The 20935-nt window shown below is 39.5% G+C and overlaps 1 long non-coding RNA gene across 1 annotated transcript in view; it reads right to left on the bottom strand.

Annotated features, from left to right (window-relative positions):
- LOC136291715 (uncharacterized) overlaps positions 1-20935 on the bottom strand; it is a 164212-nt gene that overhangs the window by 65347 nt on the left and 77930 nt on the right. Inside the window, exon 2 of the long non-coding RNA XR_010721675.1 lies at positions 18270-18336. This is a non-coding gene — a long non-coding RNA (uncharacterized lncRNA). The remainder of the gene's footprint in view (positions 1-18269; positions 18337-20935) is intronic.

Here is a 20935-nt window from a genome sequence, read left to right as displayed (position 1 = left end):
GCAGAACAAAGACAGGAATGAGGCAAAGGGAGTGGTCAGATTTCCCCGAGATCCAGAGCACATCCACTCCCTGAACAGATAGTGCTTGGGGCCACCTCAGGACACAACAGATGAGCAGCAGTGCTCAAGCCCCTGATATGCCTCACAACTGGAGGTTCACAAAAAGATATTCTGAAGCTGTATTTGCCAGACATTCTTCTGAGCTGCAGTTTCTGTGACTCCAAGGCAAGCTTGGCCAAACAAAGAAAATCCTGCTATTCAGGTAAAAGAACACAAAATGACAGCCCAGCAACCTCTGTTATAACAACACCATGAGTCACAAATAAGCTGTTTCTGAGCTATTACTCTATGTTGGGCACATACTGTCTATATGATATATTGCCTGATATTATTTGGGATATGGGGACACATTCAGTTCAATGTGTAACAACACATATGTATTTTGTCACAAAATCTTTATATATAGGCCCACTACAAATATTAAAAGTAATTTTGAAAGGCATTTTCTCTAAGCAGTAATTTAAAGTAGTTAAAAGTCATCTTTATTTTCCAACATGTCTTACTGAACATATTCGGGTCATTTTTGTCATTAGTTTCCTCTGTCACTCATTTCACCTGGTGCACGCAAGCAGGTTTTACATACAGAAAAATACAAACATCATTATTGGACTTCATTAGATACAAAGTTAATGAATTTTGGTAAAAGCATTGTGAGGTTATAAACCTGGATCACAGCTGGATGTCACAAGCAAAATAGTGAAATGAGTAATGAGGTGAAAGGGAAAAAACCCGACCCTATTGGACAAATTAAAGAGTCATCATTTACATAAATACCTGCTCATACTTAAATTCTGTGAAAGATAATAATTCCAAATCCTGGTAAATACTGCAGCTCAGTTTGTCAAGGGTCAAGCACACTTGTTTTTCTCCCTTTACTCAGAATGCTGTTGGGATCAGGATCAGCAGATTAAAGAGTAGCTGTCGGTTGTTCTGCCTAAGGGAGAATTTTCCTTGTGATGAGATGAAGGGCTGCACTTGAAAACATGAGGTAAGTGAAGAGATGAACACCTGTAACAACCATTTCTCTAATTCTGGCTGAAAATCAACCTGACCATCAGTTCTTGGTGGACTTTTTTCAAGTCTCACTTGATGACAGAAGCCTAATTATTCTTCCCATTGACAACTCCTATTGATACCTTAAGTTTAGCTTTCATGTTCTTCAGATTCTTTGCTGCCCAGGGGTGCAGTTCTGAGCCTCATATTAAGTGTTAGTAAACTCTCTTCACAGAGTAGGGAGACAAAACAAATCCTTTTCCTGCTGAAGACCAAGGACAACTTTCAGGTCCAAAAGCAAAAATGGTGGACTGAAAGGAGGAACAAGAAGGATGAGACCTCACAACCTGAAGATGTAATTGGACAATTAAACCCCAATATGCAAATGAACCAAAATATAAAAGTGTGAGACCTCATGATCAGTCATCCATTTTGTGACCATTTTAATTCCACCTTGGGTGTAGCCCTGGCCAGGCTCTTATCCTACCCAAGGTGTATCCTAGAGGTCTTTCAATAATTACCTACTTTATTCTCTAGCTCTGTCCAGTTTCTGTTTCAGGCCAGCCTTCCCAAAGCATCACTATGAGAAAAACTGAAGTTTAATTCTGGGATGCAATCAGCAAATAGCAGCAGATCCAAGATGGAGAGTGAAATGCTGACCTTAATTTGTGATGTCAGGCCCTTGATGGCCACAGCTACGAGCCAGTCAATCTGAGGTATCATCTCAGGTAACACAGCAGCTTCTTCTTGCAATGAAAGCTGCTCTCACAATGAGGTGCAGCTCCACATGAGCTGTAGCTGAAGACAGAGTGCCTCTGTGCACAGCAGGGGTGGGGGAGCAGGTAGCAGAGTTGTCCCATATTTTATTGGCAAATAATGATTTTATCAGATCAGAGGACAAATTTTAGTTCAAGGTGAAGCTGACATCATGCTACTTTTGAAGATGAAAGGAAATTAACCTGATTCTGACTTTGTGCCTGGCCTCTTTACAGCATCTCACCAGAATGCCTGGGCCTATAAGAATATGTAGATTCTTACTGGGCATAAATCTTGTGCTAGGGCTCATCATTGATCTTCAGACTTAAACTCTCTGGCTTTTCAATAACTTAATCTGTGGTCCTGTTGTGATAGTCATCTACTGCCTTTGGGTTTTTTTTAAGAGATTAGTAACAAAAGCCTCATAATAAGGGTCTTACAAGAAGAGACGTAATTCTTATTCAATTAATAATCTCTCTATGTTCCAATGTCCACACTGGGGAAAAGGGAAAAAAAAGGGAAACTTTTCCATTGATAACATAATTTTATCATTTGCTGAATCTTTACATGTGATACAAGAGCGATCTTTTTCCTAACAAAAAAAGGAGAGGTCAGAGACCAATATCCAAATTTATAGTGGCAAAATGTTAATCTGGGATCAAAACTATTAATAAGCCATATCAAAGACGGTTTCAATCACATGAGGACTTCTAATTAAATTAAATTAATTAAATTTTCACAGGGAGTGTCTTTAACCGGTTTGTTCATATTTAAGACCAGTGACTGAAACCTCACTGTGTAGCGATTCCAGGATTGGAGAGCTTTGGGATTCCCCTCTGGCCACCTTTGGTTCTTATTGGATTCCTTACCTCATGCAAAAAAATCAGAGGGAGATCTCCAGGTACTTCTCCTGAGCACTAAGCAGTTTAGATACATTTGGAGATGCAACAGTAGGACACTGAAATCCAAACTGGGATGGAGCTTCTGTGAAAGGGTAGGTGATGACTGTGACCTGAAGTCTGCTGCACATAGTAATTTCTTGAAGCAGAAATATGTACTTGGCTCCATTTCCCAAAAAGTTGTCAGGACACCCAGTATTTGCTTATCCTATAAGTTTGCCCTCACCCCATGCCTCATAATGTTTTAAACATACAGCAGGCTTCAGCCATGTAGAAGAATCTTTCTGGATTTTTACAGCTCAGAAAAAAAGATACATTCACATAAATAAATTCAATTTCACTTCAAGAGATTTACAGTGTAAGTACCTGCAAGATCCTCAAGATTTTTATTATTTTAAACAATTAAATCTAAATTTGAGAGTCTCAAATTTAACAGAGTTCTTAAGCAGAGTCCTCAGCAGGTATAAACCAGCCCTGCTTCACCAATCTCAGCAAATGCACTGAAACTTGACTTTGGGGACAGAAACCCTAAAGCACAGTGAGCCATCATCTTAGGAGTTACAGCTCCTTCTCTGGGGAGTGACTGTCAAAATATGTTTGTACAGCAGCCAGCATGCTCAGGCTGTGACCTTGGCTAGGATCCCTACCCCATTAGAAAAAAAAATTACCTAAGGAGACGCTGGAAATAACATTATTCTACTTCAGGTTAGGCATGATTTAACCTGCTAGAAATGAGTTCAAATATGCAATTCTTGAACAGGGGAGCAGGGAGAAGCCAGGCACGCGAGGCAGGCATGCACTTTAAAACCTGCTGTAGGTAAAACTTGTCTCCCTGAGTTCCAGCAGAAGAATCTAAAGAGAGACGAGAGTGCCTACACACAATAGTTGGAGTTGCAAAGCAAACCTCACTCAGTCATTCTCAGTGATAAGCTCAGACAGATGGGGTGCAAGCAGGGGGCCTTTAATGTGCATTCCTGTGTGTATCTGAGGTTTTGTAGGGCGTACCTCAAGGAATACAAAACATGAAGTTTTCTGAGCATGTGAATTAAGAACCTCAGGGAGCAGAAGAAATATTGATTAGACACAGTGTGCTGCTTGGTACAGAAAAGTACAGGAGATAATCACCAAGGTTGATTTCAAACCTGAAATGCCAGGGTAGGACTTTCAGCACCTATTGGCAAAGCTTGCCAGGCTCAGACAACTGTCTCATTCATTTCATAATAGCTTTACAACATATGTGACAAGTAGAAAGGGTGAAACACTTTCATCTTGACCAAGTGCAAGATAGGTCCTGCAAGATACTTTTTGATAGAATCAGGTTGATTCTCAGTTTTTAACAGCACTAGAACACCTGCAAGATTTTTTTGTTTGTTTTGAAATGAGCAAGGGAAGTCTGGCTTCTAGTAAGGAGGAAAGCTTTCCTTTTTTATTTTTTTTTCCAAAGCAAGGACTAAATTACAAACAAAAATCTTAAATAGAACTTTAAGGAATTAGTCCAGCTCAACCTTATCTAATATTATTAATTGATTTGTTACTTCCCTCCAAAAATTCTGATGAGAAGATTTCTGATGACTAACCTCAGGATTGACAGATTTTTAACAGCATGTGACTGTCAGGCAATTTCACATTTTTGTATTCCAATGTAGGTTTCTTGGACAGGAAAAGAGGAATGAGAGTGTGGTGGAAACCTGAAGAAAGAGAGTAGAGGTTGATGACAGGCTGAACAGAAGTTAAAAAGCAAATACACAATTTTTATCTTTATTTTTCAACAGTATCAAATCAATTTTTTTTTAATTTTTTCATTATTCAGAAATAAGTAGACACGAAAACTGGTTAGGAATTGTATATAAAGAAAACTTCATTTTAAAATGGTTCATAAGAAGTCAGAAGCATGTGAAAACAGAAGCTTGGCAGGGTAGCCCAGAAAGCCTCAACAACTGTGATCATGTACCAGAAAAGCTGAAATAACAGACTTAGTTCCATGCAGTCCATATAAACCCCACAAAAATCTGGATCTCTTTGTAAAAATAATCATCACAAACATGAAAATTTAACAAAAAATGTTCATCCTTGTCTCGGGGGTTACTGTAGAAGTCAGTGTGAAACTAAGATTTCTAAATTAATTTTAAGGGCTTCAGGGAAAGAAAATATGAGGAGAAGCCACCAACACAACCACATGGCTCTCTGAGACCCACACCCATAGGAAATCTTAGGCAATTTTCAAGAGTCCTATAGGGATTTCTAACAATTACTAAACAATCACTGAGTGCCCAACCTACTCTTAAAATCTGAATTAGATATGCCAAAAGCTGAGAGAGAATTCCAGGCCTCCATATCTCCTCACTAATGAATCAATAATGCCTTCTTGAATCCAACCCTGTGCGATGGCAAGGATCTGAACACTCGACATTATTACTGTACTGCAGTTCATTTAATGCTGCAACTATAGTTCATTTAATGCTGTGCTGGCTTCTCTTGCATTTTCCTCATATAAAAGTTAAGTATCCACTACAAAAATGAATCATCTAAACTCCAGGTAAAAGCTATCACAGTATGAAAGTAGAGATCATGCTGTGAAAATGATATCAAATGTTATATAAAAAGAGCTATCCTATTGAAAGTGTTTGTGGTTTGTAGTTTACCTCCTGTTAGCAGCTCTCTCTGTATTGATTTCAAAAACCTGTTCAGAAAGCTAAATTCAGAATTTTTATAAAAGTATTTGAAGAGTGCAGCCTGTTAACATCTTTTCATAAGTGAAGAAGCAATATATATTAAGCACATGTACACCCAAATTAAATTATAAGAACATTAGAGTTGCAAAGCAAAGAAGTCAGAAGTTTCAGTTGCCATAATTAATATCCTCTGCACTACCTTAATTCAACCCCCACCCTGTCAGACACTGTCTGACTACACAGCTCTTCTCCAGATGATCTCAAACCATCCATACCAAACCCTCACTCTCAATGTGTCCTCATCAGTAAAAGAAGACTCCCTGCATACCCCATCTTCTGTCAGAGACCAGGGGAAAAGAGAGAAATAAGGCAACTAAACTAAGGAACTAAAGTAATGAATGGTCACAGGGCTGACTCTGCAGTTCTGCCCTAACAGATTATAGCAGATTAAGCATTCATTATTTGTGGTATCTTCACTTTGTGTGTCCTGAGAAAGAGGTCCCTGTCATAGGAGACTTTGTGCCCATCAGCTGCATTCTGGAGTCAGGAGCAGCCTGGTTTGAGCATCATGTGGCATGAGCTACACCATGGAAAGTCAGGAAAACACCAGTCCCTGCTACATCACACTCAACCACCCTGCATCCCCTTTTTGCACACGTGGGAGCAGACAGCCTTACCGCACATCTTGGAGCGAGTGTATTTCAAAAATAAACGTTATTGTTTTCAAAACAGGCAGCAATGAAAAACCCACAAGGAAATCAGTGATTCTGCTGAGCAGTCTGCCGTCAGGCAGGCCTGGGACTACCCGTGCAACAGAGAGAATAAAACAACTTAAAGCTGCACTCATTCAGGAATCACCTTCTACTTAGTGCACAGAACAATGCAGTGGTCCATGGGAAAAGCAGTGTGTGACCATGTAATTAGAGACAGTATCAAAATGTATACACACAAGGGGGCCCAATTAAGGCTTCAGGGACAGCATTATTCTTTTTCCTTTTCCTTTTTTTTTTATAGTGCTTGGTTTTATTGCAACATTCATGGTTTTGTACCCTTTTATCTATAATTTCATAGGTTGCCTAAAAAAAATACAGAAAGGGAGAGAAAAGAAAGCCTGAAAAAAATCTATTGTATGGAATGGCAGTGATACTGAAATACAGGGCTGGCCCTTCATGGTCCACAGCAGAGGCTTTGGCCACGTGAGTGGAAGGAGCAACGGTAGAGTCTGCACGTGGAGCAGGCTGAAGGCAAGCTGGGCTGGGATGCATGCAGCTTTCCCAGGAAATTCTGCAGCACAGGAATGCAGGACACCATGTATCTTGGCTCTGCCTCCCAGGTCTGTCTTTGGTGGCCTTCTGCTGCTTTCCACTGCAAATACTTTCCTCTCACATTCTTCCCCCCACTCCCAGTCCTTGCCTTGCACCAATATTTTGGCAAATGCAACCCCTGAATTCCTTCAGAGTCTTCCATTCCAACCTTCTGTTTAGTGCTGTATTCTATGGCTTGTTCAGATTCACCCTAGGAGTATATATTTCTCTTATGCCTATTTGCTAGTCCCAGCCTCTCTCCTACACCTTACCCTCAGGTTTCCAATCCTACCTCTTTTATTTCTGCCTCCTCTCCCAACCGATATCCACACTCCTCCAATTTTTCTGCCATCTCTTATGTCAGTCTCTTATCCCTACTTCCACATGAGTTCATTCTTGCTCCCTTTAAGGTCCCACCCTAGCCAAGTCCTTTTGCAGCTCCTCAGCTCAGGAGGTTTTCCTCCACCTCAGTCTGAGCAGCTGTAAAAAGAGAACCTCAAAAGCCCAGGAGCATCTCCTCACTTTCAGCCTTGATGGTCTGCACTGTACTTGGAACCAGGAGCAGAATTCCCCACCTCAGCATCCCCAGCACCAAAGTGCTGCATGGCTCTGGGTCAGTATATGCTAGAACTTCCAATGTTTGATGCCAAAATAGCCCAAAATTTTAATGAAAAGTGATCCCTGACAAGATTTTGCTCAACACCTGCAATATCATGCTTGGTGTGTGCTGTAAAGACAGTAATGTCAGGGAATTCAGATACCAAATCTCTACCGAACAAGTGAAAAAACCAGATTTTCCAGTGTTTTTCCTAATAGATTTTCACTGGGACAGCAAAAGATAATGATCCAACAAAACTTTTAGATTGAGGCTGAAAAAGAATATGATGGAGCTGATCAAACATGTATAAGAACACGCAAAATTTGCTTTGCCTTTTTTTCTGAAAAGAATAGGATTTTTTTTCATTTCAAACAGACAGAAGTGCGCTGAGGCAGGCATCCAAAATAGAAAATTTCAGCACAGACAGTGCTGAAATAAGTAACTCTAAGTAATGTTTTAAAATAGGTCACTTGTGACATTAACTGTTATGCTATTAGCTTCTTTTATGGTACATATAAAGGGGGAGAGAAGAGCTTGTACATGTAGTTATAGGCTTACAGAAGAAAAAAATGAAGCATCCAAGCAAGAACTTATATTTGACATGATTTAGTCCTGGTCTGAGTTCCGTATGGTCCATCACATCAATCCAATTGGCTGGTCAATGCTCAGTAAAGAAGCTGAAGTATCACCTTTGGCTTGCATTGTGAAAAAAAATCATTTGACGTCTAAGTAGTAAAGGCCACTGGATGTGGATACTGGACATAAATATGAATAAATTGTAGCTCGTGAATTAAAAAAACCTCCAGGTTTCTTCTCAAGATACCATGTGATCTTTACTAAATAAGAAGGGAAAAAACCCTGGAGCTAAATACTGGAAATTTTGTATATACCAAATGCATGCCCCAGAAACAGGCACCTCTTTGCTCCCAAGGTCTGCCTACAAGACCTGGATGTACCTTTTCCCAGTGTATCAATTTTTTCTGCTTCTCCTCTACCCAACAAGGTCCTGTAACTATCCAGGGAAGCTATCTCCAGTGAGCCCTCTGCTCCTTTGAGAGGCTGTGATCCAGACAGCAGCTCCATGGTTACACAGTTGGACCTGGGAATCACTACCTCCTCACCTCACTGCATCAGCAGGCCACAAGAGAGACAAGTGCTTAATTACAAAGGGGAAAGTTATTAATTTTCACTTCAGTAACTTACAGAGCCAACATAATGCCCAAATATTGCATATATTACATAGCCAGTATTCTGAACATTACCTGGATTAGACAAAGTCACATGCAGAAATGTCTAGAGCACTGGCAGGGTATACACACAAATGACAAATGCACACCTACACCACTTACTCCATTCTCCAAAATAACCACTTTTTAAGGACAGGTATTAGGAGTTTGCCTTGCTTGGAGAAAACAGACCTTACACCCTTGAAATGCCAGTATTCATTTATGTTCACAGCTATGCACTGACAATCACTTCTCTGCTCCTTCCACACCAAAATATCTCCGCTGCTTCAGCTATTTTTACTTTTAGCTTTTGAGTAGTACTTCAAGCTTTTATATAAAGGACGGTTGACATCTCACCTTCTTGTAGCCAGATTTGTCTACTCCTCTGAAGAATTTGTCCCCCAAAGTATTATTCAAGCATGCCTAATATCTCCTAAAAATCACATTCCCTAGTAAATAGAGTACACAGGGAGATAAATTCGTCCCCAAAAGCCAGAAATCAAATGAACAAGGATTCAAAGAGCAGAAAGCCTTCAGAGGAATCAGTCACTGATTCCAAGCAGGGAGAGTCTCATCCATGAAGGTGGAAGGCTGCGTGCTGAGCTGCTGTGATTCAGTGTTCCACATGACCCACGAATTTCCAAAGGAAATCACAACTACACAAGAACTTGACAGAGAAACATTCACAGACATAAGGGTTGCTACAAGGATAACTCAGCTGAGAATCAGCAGGGGTTCTTTCCCAGTCTGCAATTAGTGCACTTGTTAGTCTCTGCCATCCCTGCAGCAATCTGTGGCCTGACCTGAAGGATCCAGCAGGATGGAGGGAAGGAGGATGAACACCACAGCACCAGGTAACAGGTACTGAGGGATACCCTGTGTTATCCCAGCAGCCACTAAGTGGAGCTACGAAGAAAGGTAAAGGAAACTTTTGGTTTGATTCCTAAAGTACCTTTGATGTTATCAGAAATGCTGTTTAAATTCCCACTCCAAAGGAAAACAGGAAGTGTCAAAGTAATAGCTCTGGAAGTCCATTTCTACACTAGAATACCCTCAGTGTCTCGATCTACTTAATAAATGGTTGAATGATTTTTCTCTTTCAAGGAGTCATTTTATTCCACTTGTTTCCCAACCCTATGTCCAGTAATTGACTTGTGTTGTGCCCCACAGGGTGTCCCCACAAGTGCATGGCCAGGATTATCCCTGTCACAAGACCTTGACTGCAGCTGAACCTCTGGAGAAGAAGTCTCTGGAAAGCAGTTGGGAATGCTGACTGGAATGTCAGGGGATGTTAATTCAAACTGAGGAGTCACTGCTTAGCCATTGATGTGCTGAAAATGTCACAATCCTTTCTGATCAGAAGTAGGAATTGCTACATCCAGGGGACAGACTGAGTTTTCCCCTGGCTGTCACTGTGAAATAATTGAATGGAGCTTCCAAGGAATCCCTTTTGTTCATCTAATCAGTTTTGTTTCAAGCTAATGAAAGGAGAGCCAGTGTCAATATATTACATAGAGTGATATCACACAGACTTCTCTCTGTCACTCCCAATATCAATGGCAGTGTCATCCAAGCCCAGTGTCAAGGAGAGAGCTAAACCTCAGTCCTGGTAATGCCAGGGTGAAACAACCTAAATCCAGGTGCTGTGAGAGTGAACTCTCACAGTTTCTCTAGCAGCAGCATGGAGATTCCTTCACCTTGCTCCCCACACAGCCAGGGGACGGCGATTACTGTGCACATGATACATTCAACAGGGATTTTTTTGCCATGTCCTCCACATAAGGTTGCATTTTAGAGCTATCTTGATAACTCCACTTCTGCAGAAAATATTACCTCTCCGGTGCCATTTCTCAGACTCAGCATGCCTCAGTAATCTGTCATCTAATGTAGTGGTTCCACACTACCTTAAGATGTTTGATGCTTTTGTCTGAACATCAAATAACTAGGAAACTTGGAGCTGTTGCCTCCATCCCCACAGCCATCACTGACATTACGGAAGTCACCACTCTCTTGCCTCAAATAGGAGGTCTGTGTGTAGAACATTCTTAATGATGCCCTCAGCACCAGAGCAGACCCCATCTCTTGTATAAAATAGAGCAAAGACCTCACAGAAAGCCACAAGCCTCTTGTATTTACAGAAAAGTGGGTTTTAAAGGAATTGCATTGTCTTATTTAGGGGATGCAGTACATGGGGTGAGGCTGGAATTCATGCATGGTGAGGACACTTAGAAACACCACATTCAGGTACATGGAAAGGAAGGCGTAATAAGCAGAGTCACGCATGGGCCTAGTCCCCAGCACAATGAAATCAGCAAGTGCTCAAAATCCATTGCACAGTCAAGACAACATCAGGGATGGTGATCATTACGTCTTCTCAGGAATGAGCTGAGAAGATATGTCCTTCTGCCACAGTCAGTAGAAAGATGAGCCTGACTCAGCATTAAGGATCAAATTAAGGTGGACCATTCCATCAGAAACACAGATGGAATCTTTCAAGATTTCCATATGCACTAGCCCGTGACAAGGCGCTCAAGTCAGTTAGCCAGAGCACCTGCAGCACATGTCAAACGACAGAAATGCAAAATTCATGACCTCCTCTTATTTCCATTTAAGGTGGCAACATGAAAGGAGTTCATGAAATACTTTGCTGAACATATTCACAAGTTTTGGGTTGGACTTGACTGTAATGCACGAAGACATTCTCCTGCAATTACGCAGTGCTCCAATAATATCGCAATATTTATAAAAGCCCTAACTGGAACTACTAGATAGTTCATTGAAACTATTGATTCTTCAAAGCTATTGCAGCACAAACTTCCACTGATTAATTGCACAGATCAAGACTTTTGACTTTTAAGATCTTTCCCAAACACTGCCCTGCAGTACCACCCCATCAGTTCCATGAGATGTTAGCAATTTGGTTTCTGAAGGATGGTGAAGTTAAAAGCTTCTTTCATCAAGACAGTAAAAATTAAGCCATGTGGTTCCCAAGCATTAAAAAAAAAATTTTTAAAGAAAGATATTTCTCAATAGAGCTTTGTAATCTTTTCAAATACTAGAAGGTCACTTATGTTTTCAAGGCCGTTTAGCAAGGTCAGGTTGTAATGAGCTGCAACTACTTTATTTGTGATTTGTGGCTCTGAGGGATTAATTGTCCCCACTCTGTCTCATCCACAATCTAAGGCCGAATTGTCAAAATGATCCATGGCTTTCGTCCCCAGGCCCATGGTTTCATTATTAAGGTGCGTTCTAATCGATAGTAGCATTTTTAACATTTTGCCCCTTACGTTTTATCAATCCTTATTATCTAATGACCAATACTGAACTGGCACAAGGTTTTTCAGAAAAACACTGACAGATTACAACAGGCAGTCACATGCATTTGTAATTAGACTTCATTACCATTATAAGTGCTGAATGGGAGAATAGAAAGGCAGGAGGAATGCACCCAGTTCACAGAACCCTTCCGGTTTCTTAGAGCCCCTGCATGAGTCTGTCTTAATTTATTAATAAATAAAAAATAACCTCAACAACAAAGAACAAAAATTTGGGATCTCTTTCAGGTTAATGGGTTCAATTTATTTCACGCCACTGGCCTAAGTGGCATCAGAAGCTTGGAGAGTTACTAGCCAACCATCTAGAAAATTATGAAGTTTTGTTTTGACAGACAAAATACCCACTGCAAAACAAAGCAAGTCTGTTACATTTCACATTCTTAAATTTGATTATTTGAATTACTTCGATTCTTTGTCACAGTTTAATCTGTTCTCACACTGATGAAGCAAATAAGAATGTTAATTCTCTTCTCCTCTGCTGGAAACCAGAACTATGACAGTTAATACCGCAACTCCTTATCTAAAATCACGACTGGTTTAGAAAGAAAGCTGAAGGGACAGATTCTCAGACGGCGTAAGCTGGCCTAGTTCCACTGAAGTCAATGGAAATACGCTCATTTACGTGTGCTGAACATCTGGCCCAATAGTGATCATTAACAGAATATTGCCCAAGAGCAACATTGTCCAAGCTACAGAAAAGCTGAAATAGTTATTTTAAATTTCATAGCATTCATTCTCCCTCCTTTTCTGTGAGAGAGTCCTGGGCTGTCTAATGGAATGGCATGCTCTGACCTCCTGGCTTTCTTAATCAGGGAATGTGGCCTCCTTCCCAACCTGACCTTGTCAGAGCAAGCAGCTTCCATCTCTGGACAGAATGTAAAACTGCAGGCTACATACAAGAGTTCCATTAGGAACAAAATGGGACACTTGGCATTTCACTGACAAACACAGAGCTTGCAGTGATTTAGAACTTCAGCTAAATATTTTTTCACTTAAGAAAAAAAAACTTCAAAAATTAGTTTTCCAAACAAAGTCTGAATAACATACTAGTTGGTCAATTTTGAAAATGTAAAATTATTGCTGACTTCAGTAAGCCTAGAATATTCTTTCTGAAGTCTTCAAATTTGGTAAATTTTGTGAGTGTCTGGTCTGTTTGCTTTCTGATCCTTATGCTTTCTAATCCTTATGATAGCTTTAGAGCCTATTATTCTATTTTCTTTCTCAAAAGAACTTTTAGAGGTGGTTGGAAAGAAAAACTCCTAAACTGTCCACACACGCTGAAAGCATAGGAATGGCTGTCATGTCTCCTTGAATTCACAAACTAGAAATATTCTTAATCACTTATGTAACCTAAGCAAGTTTTTCTGCTTTGCAGGAAAGGCCATAGAGCCATTTGAGTGCTAAGATTATATACACCCCACCACTTCAGCTGGGTGCTGAGGTGCCAGGCCCTCTCCAATGACACTGAAAGTTTTACAACTCACACTGTGCTTATGGATGAGGGAATTGATCCTTCCTTATTACAAACAGCAAAGGTGGTCTAGAGCTCTACCCAGCACTAGATTATATTTGTCAGTTAGACAGCAGTTAGAGGTCATTAAATGTCTAAAACTTCTATATTGAAAGGATTTACTGCTCTTCCCATCCAACACCTTGTTTCTGTTCTGTATTGACCCCGCTTGCCCATTTCCATTTCTCTAATTATACTCCTGCTATATTCCAGCTATTAAGTCCTTTATTTAAGATCATGGCAATTTACAGCAAAGTTTTGCAGTCCCTGTGGCAGCAAACTTACACAGAAATTACACAATGACATTCCAGAAAAAATGTTTCAATAAATCATCTTTGCATCTAAAATATTTCCCATAAAACAAAAGACAAATCCAATGAGATGGGAAGAATGATACAAAAAAGTAAAACCAAGGTAAGTCATGTTTCAAATAAACCAAAACATGTTTGGTAAGTTTATAACACTGGAAACCGTTCACACTGCATTCACTTTGTAAGGCACACAAGGGGCTGTGGTCCAGAAAACGTCAATCCATTACAGTTGGCAATACAAGTTTTGGAGACCACTTCGGTTAAAGATAACCAAGTGCACTGACAAGAATATCTGTCTTTCACAGAGGTTATTTGCTAAGCATGGACAGAATTATATATCTCAGTTAGTACCCAGTACTAACAATTATATATCTCAGTTAGCAGTAAGGTGATATTCATTAGTTTTTATACATTCACCTCAGCCCCCCAGGTTTGGACCCATATGGATGTGTTAGGCCTGCCATTTCAAAGACTTCCATTGCTACTACCAAAGCAGTGCAAGTGAGAATAAGTGTTCTTTTCTCCTGAAGTAAAACACTTATGCAAATGTACCTCCAGAGAAAATGATGAGACTCAGAAAGAAGCTTACCATAATTTGAATACTGCCTTCACTAGAACAGCGAACATAAACAGCTACACGTCCCCCCATTTCATTTCTTGTCTTGTTTCTTCAAGAAAATTTCCATTGTGTTGGCTCAAGTCACTGCCTGTTACTCACAACAGTATTTGAACTCAACAAGGAAAGGGTAATTAGGCCAGCAGCCATATCCAATTTTTTCAGGGTAACCTTGTCAAGTCTGAGCATTCCATTTCTACACCCAGAATACTCTTGCTTCTAAATAAGAAGGCATATCCTTTGCTATAACTGATAGACATAAATCCACTTGAGCAAGGAAAAAAATCAATGGGAAATTTAGGGGGGAAAAAAATCACATCCAGTCACTGAGGCAACACGGAATTTTTTTCGATTCTTCTATCACCAGAACATTGGGATAACACCCCAAAAATGTTAAACTTGCTAGTAAATCCAACAATGATGAGTATTTTCTCAAAATGATGAATATTCTAACTCCTGAAGGATCCATAGCAAAGAAATACCTGCCTAGTGATACAGATTTTTAATGGGCTAATCATGTCATCAGTCCTGTGAGGGCAGAAATTATTGTGCCCTTGCATTAACTGAGCTTCTAAAAGAGTTACTCAAACCATCCTTTCAACAACCGGAGAAATTTCGCTGGATGTCAGGCCCTGAAACACCTCTTAAACCCCATGCAAATAGTTATTATTTTCAAAGTATGACAGTCCTACAATTATTCTGAAATTGAACTCAGGAAGATATTCTGTAAAACTCAAAATATAGACTATTTTCAGATCATGGCAGTCCTGAGAGAAGGTCATCAAGACTGCCACTGTGATGAAAATCAGTGTAGCTAAGAGGCTCCACTATATGTTTCTATATAAATATTTTACAAGGAAGTTACACTCCACGTGAACTGAGTCAAAAAAAGGTCTATAAAATTACTTTCCAGCCATCCCAATATAGGAAAGACAATCCCTGATTTTTGGTGAAGGTAAAATTCTTTTCTCTACTTCTGAAAGAATTATCCCACTCCCTCAATTTTATTTGCATCCAAAGTAACATTCCTATTTCAACAGTTTTACCTGCCTCCAGATTGCAACTACAGAAGTACAGGGAAATTCGCCTTTTCCCAGCATTAGTGTACTCAGTTCTACCCAGTTTTCTTCATCTTTCTGATGAAGGATTTCCCCCATTAATTAGGAAGGCCTTGCATGACAAGGAACAGATTTACTTCAGCTCGTTTGCCACGTGGTGAAAAGGTGTCTTAGAACAGCAGTGTTATCACGTACCTGTATTAAAGTCAAGCTTTTATCCATTCTCTTTTACACAGAAGAGAAGGAATTCTATTCTAGTTCTCTTTGTGGCTCTACTCATTTTCACTGAAGAGAGATTACAAGACTAAGGAACAGTCTTCAAAGATTTTTGAATGGGTAATTGAAAAGGGCTAAATGGAAAGTAAACGTAGGTGAAGCAGCCTGTAAGTTGTACACACGAGATAGATCAGCAGCGTGCACACAACTGCCAGCACGTGCTCAGAACTACCTCATTTCTGAGTTGTCTGAAGAGAAACAGAGTATTATACAACATGCTTGGCTAAATTTAAATTTACAAAGGTTCACTGATGTCTGTTTGAGATCCTACCACTATTAATGAAGGCAGTGCACAACTTCAGTTCAAAGTATGCAGCCTTCCTTCTGTGCACTTTCCTCTTGTTTTCCTGGTAAAGTACAAGCAGCTAAGCTCATACAGAGCATTTGACGTGGTAGATTATATTGGGAAATATTTAAATAAGAAAGGACTTTGTTTGTGGACATATGAGCAAGAGAACATGTAAGAAGCTGTAGAAATTTAAGCTTCCTTCCTCTATCTCTCAGATTTGTTTTAGTCACTTGGTACATTCAGGATTTGGAACAATCTATGTCCTATTTTTGGTATTTGTCAAGACATGAAAAAACCCCAATAAAAAACAAATAACAGCAGGTTACAAGTGTGTTGAACTATTGAGCCACTTTACCCCATCTATGACTGCCAGAAAATTCAGAACACTCTGTAACTGAAAACATCAGCTCAGGTATAAATTCACTGAACCAGTATGACCTCAAGCACAAAGTTCTAATTATTATATGTTTGGCAGGTTCTCTGAACAACAGAAAATAAAAGTCATAAATACTATTGGGACTTTTTCCATCCTCCCACTTCTGGGGATTTCTGGAAGAAGCAAAAAAGCCCTTGTGTTCCTGTTATGTTCAAACTGGTTTGTATTTGCAGGAGTTCAGCATGAAAATATCCTATGACCTAAAAGGGTGAACATATTCTATGACAGCAGAGCTCAGTGCTCAGAGTAATTCCCTTTTAAGAAAGGGTCTTCTGAGCAATCTTGATTTTCTAATTTGTAAACTACACAAACTTACAATTTTTCTCTAAATATTTTCATAATATTTTATCCTTCCTATTAACATTTGCCATTAACTCTGTTAATAGAAAATGGTCTATACAACAGCACCACCATTAATTCCCCTATCCTTCTCAATTTTCTTTTTTTTTTCTTTTAATTTTAAACCGGCAAGGATTTTGATTACAAATATAGCTGGATCTTCAATCTCACAGACATCCTTCAAAACCAGCATACCTTGCCATACCTTTAAAAAAATGCCTATCCAGTTCCTCTATGCTCTCCTGGATTAACAGGGTAGCCACTTATTTATCTACACACTGCAACACTACAAATGGAGCAGGCAGATGGGACAACAGATATTAGACAGCCACTACACAAACCCCAGGATTTCCTTTTTTTTTTTTTATTAAACACAATTAAAATAAAACTACCTACTAGCAATGAAACTAAAAAATAAACAAACCCCAAAAATCATCATTGGGATCATTCATCTCAAGGACCCCCAGAATTTCTTAGCCCGACCTTCTCAATTCCCTTGAGAAACAGTCCCACTGGAGCCCCCCAGGAAGCTGTTATTCACCACTTGTACAGCTGGCAGAGCCTGTCCTTCTTACCACATGGTGAGATTCATCTAACCTAGCTTTAGACACTGAAAGGTTAACACTTAATTCTGAGTTTGTCACTGTAGGCTTTCCTACAGCCAACAGAGAGAATCAGGCACCTCCAGGGGGCAAGTTGTCTGACCTGCCTATTTTAGGCTGAGATGAATCACTCTCTGAAGGTGCCCATTCTTCCTCAGTTGACTGTAAAGTGAATCTAGGGTGACTTCACCAGCCTTTGATAGCTACATTTCCAATGGCTTGGTGAGGACATCTGAATTTCACCCACAATTTTCAGAGCTCAACCCCAGCATGTCTGACAAATTGGAAGTGTTATGTATCTGTTCCTTGAAACGAAAATTTTCACACCAAACTCCTGGGTTATATTTCAGTTGACTTTCACAATCCTGTCCCTTATAGAAACAATGCCTTTGTTTAAATCTGTCATTGTTTCAAGATGGTAAGTTCACACAATAAAAACAATTAGAAGGCAAAAATGAGTTTGACTTCGCTGAAGTAATAACTCTTGGGTTTCTTGTGTCCTATTCAGAGCTGACTTACACCAGATACCTGTTCTGAATCCACAGTAAAGCACTTTCAGCCCAAATACTTTTGTTATTATAAACCATAATCCAATAAGCATCTTTCTCCAGTCATCGCATTTTTCTGCTGAAGTTTGATATGAAATTTCAGTTTTTAGAGTTGAGACTTCATAACAACAAATAAAGTACTGGAAAATATTGAAAGAAAGAGAAACTGCTCCATACACCTCCATTTCACAACGGAGCTCTTCCCATCTATGCACTTTTCCCATGGGATAAGGTGATGTTACAAATTCAGGAAGGTTCTATCAATTATTATTTCTGAGCAGATGATTCATCAGAGCAATAATCACCATTAGCACTGTACTCACAGATATACTCCATACCTAAGGGCTAAATGAGCCCTCAGATAAAGTCTAATCCATGATCCATCAGCATTTAACTAAGATGACAGTCTTGTATGTTTTTCCTTAAATGACAAATTCTTACCATATGTCTTTCTCCACCAATGTATTCCCACCTCATCCACACCAGATCTGAAGGAGTGACATCGTTTCTGCAACACAAAAAACCAAAACTGTCCTATAAGTATTATATTACTTATTAAGGTAATTATTATATAAAATTATGTAGTTATTATTATATTAGTTATAATTATTATTATAGACTACCTCGGTTTTGTATGTTTTGGTTGTTTTTTTCTTGTATTTTAAAAAATATGTAGCTAATAAACTGTTGAAGTCATGGTTAAAATTATATATGAGAAAAACAAAAGGAAAAGTAAGTTGAGATAGCCTTTTTACTACTAATGAAAACTCCCTTATAATCTTGTTTACCCTTAATATACCACAACTATTATCGCTAGATAAAATAAGTTTTGGCATGCGACCAGCTAAAACCATCAAAAAATTAATCATTTTCATTCAACTCTATCCAGTTATTTCAGTCTGCCTAACCCACAATATCACTCTGCACTGTGTTGCTACAGTGCAATCTATTTGCTCAAAAGAGTGCCTGCAGCAGTCACTCAAGTTATTAGGGATCTGATTACTGATCCTCCTCTCCTGCTCATGCAAAGGCAGAATCCAGGCCCCAGCGTAGCCAGGCTGGGAATAGTGCTGGCTCCACATGCCCAACTCGTACAGGAATTGTCATCTACCATTTCCTACCCACTTCCTGAATTTCAGCACTTTTTAAACACTGTTGCTCTTAACTACCTGCAATCAGATACTACACTCAGCAGTTCTTTTAGGGAAGCATTTTGCAATTTTTTACATGATTCACAACAATTCCACAAATAAATAAAGCATAGGTTTAGCTACAGCCTATGCCTGATGTCAAAAGGGAACAGCAGACGGTCTTTCTCAACAACGGATACACTGAATATTCTATAGACAGACCTAAAACATACACCACTAAATTTATTTCCCATGCAAACATTTTATTGAGCTGGCTGCAGAGGGGAAGCACTGCCACTAGGAGGCCAGTCAGAATAAAAATAAACCCTTCATTTACCTGGATAGCAAAAACATCACCTGTTACACGGAAGGCAGCACTGTCCAGCACTGCTCCTGCCTGAGGAGCAGGCACAGCAACAATTGTCCAGGTGGTGCCTGTACTAACTCTGAGCAGCAGGCTCTGGCCAGTCTCCAAAGAAATTAGGTGTTGTACTGTCTGTTTTGTGGATCCTGTCAAATAATAATCTGTGCTTTTTAACAGACCTATGGGCAGCATTCAACATACACAAAACTTCAGATGACCAAGTCTGAGTGGGCTCCTGGTCACAGCTGAAGAACTCATGCATGAAATCTTAAAATGGTGTGACACCTCACAGCTCTCGGGAAGACACTTTGAACACAAAGATTCCTCACTGTATCTTAAAGAGCCATCCTGATCTGGGGAGTCCAAATCTGAATGAGACAACAGGAATACAGCCAGAAGCTGACAGATTTTCCCAAGCGAGGGGCCTATGGACTAAGTCTGCCAGGGGTCAAGACTAGCAGGTAACAGCAACAAGGCAGGACGTGTATGGTCCACAACAATCTATGTTAGAAAGGAATTGTACACTGATTATTATTACCTAATTAAATCACCAAACAAATGTATTGGGGTTGCATTATACACAGAAAAGGAAAAAAAAAAAAAAAAAAAGACTGTTTCTCAAGGATGGGGGCAGGGTGCTAGAATTGCTTTTCAAATGCAGTAAAAATAGTAATAATTCTGCCATTATGCCAAGACCTTTCACTGCAGGACAAGTTTTTATTACCAAGATATGGACTCCCGAGAAAATAGATTTATAGGGGGCACGATGACACTAATCAGAAATCCTTATGAGTGTCCACAGAGCACAACCTACAGGCATTGAATGAGTTCATAAAATCAATCATAGGCCTTTGAAAGTGTTTACCTACATGTTACTGGTTTTGAAAAAATCAGTTAAATGTTAGGAGCAGGTACCTGGATTTTAATATATCCCTTTAAGGCTCTTTGTTTTGGATTATAGAGAAGAGAAAACAGGAGCCAGTATCTACCTAGGTATACATGTCCTATAAATCACACCACTTGGAATGCTGTCTCTCATAATAAAATAAAATGCCATGATATAAAATTAAAAGTGACTCAGAGAAAATACATTTTCTGATAGGTGTTGGGAGGTACTGGCAGAAATGCGCCAATGGTCTCTGTTAAATTTCTAAAGGAAAAAGGTCAAAAGCAATTTGTCCCCTGTCCCCACCTTCTTTCCCAGTCTAAATTGCTTTCAAAGTTTGCAATACCTCAACAAAAATAAAATTTGGCCCCACTGAGACCAATAACGAAGTTTCCACTGAACTTGCTGGAGACAGAATTTCCCTTTTGGAGAGGAGAATATCATCTTAAATCATGGCTTGGTCCTCCTTGTTCAAGTCTGAGATCAAGCACATTTATAAAGTGATGACTGCAAGATTCCTGGAACCACCATGCTCCATGGTAAGATTTTCCTCTGCGTGCTCAGGAAAACAAGGTGTCTGGTTTAGACAGTTTGTAATCTGAAACCAAGATCTGCAAAAATTTATGATCAAACTGCCCTATTAAAGAAAAAGGTACCTCTCATAGGAGTAAATATTTCACTTGGTGGGTAGGAACTATTCCCAGATGAAGAAGAAAAGACAAGCTAT

The sequence above is a fragment of the Chamaea fasciata genome, unplaced genomic scaffold (assembly GCF_029207755.1).
Source record: "Chamaea fasciata isolate MVZ Bird 193981 ecotype frontalis unplaced genomic scaffold, bChaFas1.0.hap1 SCAF_7, whole genome shotgun sequence".
NCBI classification, from domain to species: Eukaryota; Metazoa; Chordata; class Aves; order Passeriformes; family Sylviidae; genus Chamaea; species Chamaea fasciata.
Note: the sequence above shows the minus strand (reverse complement) of the source record. Positions and strands in the feature narration are given on the sequence as shown.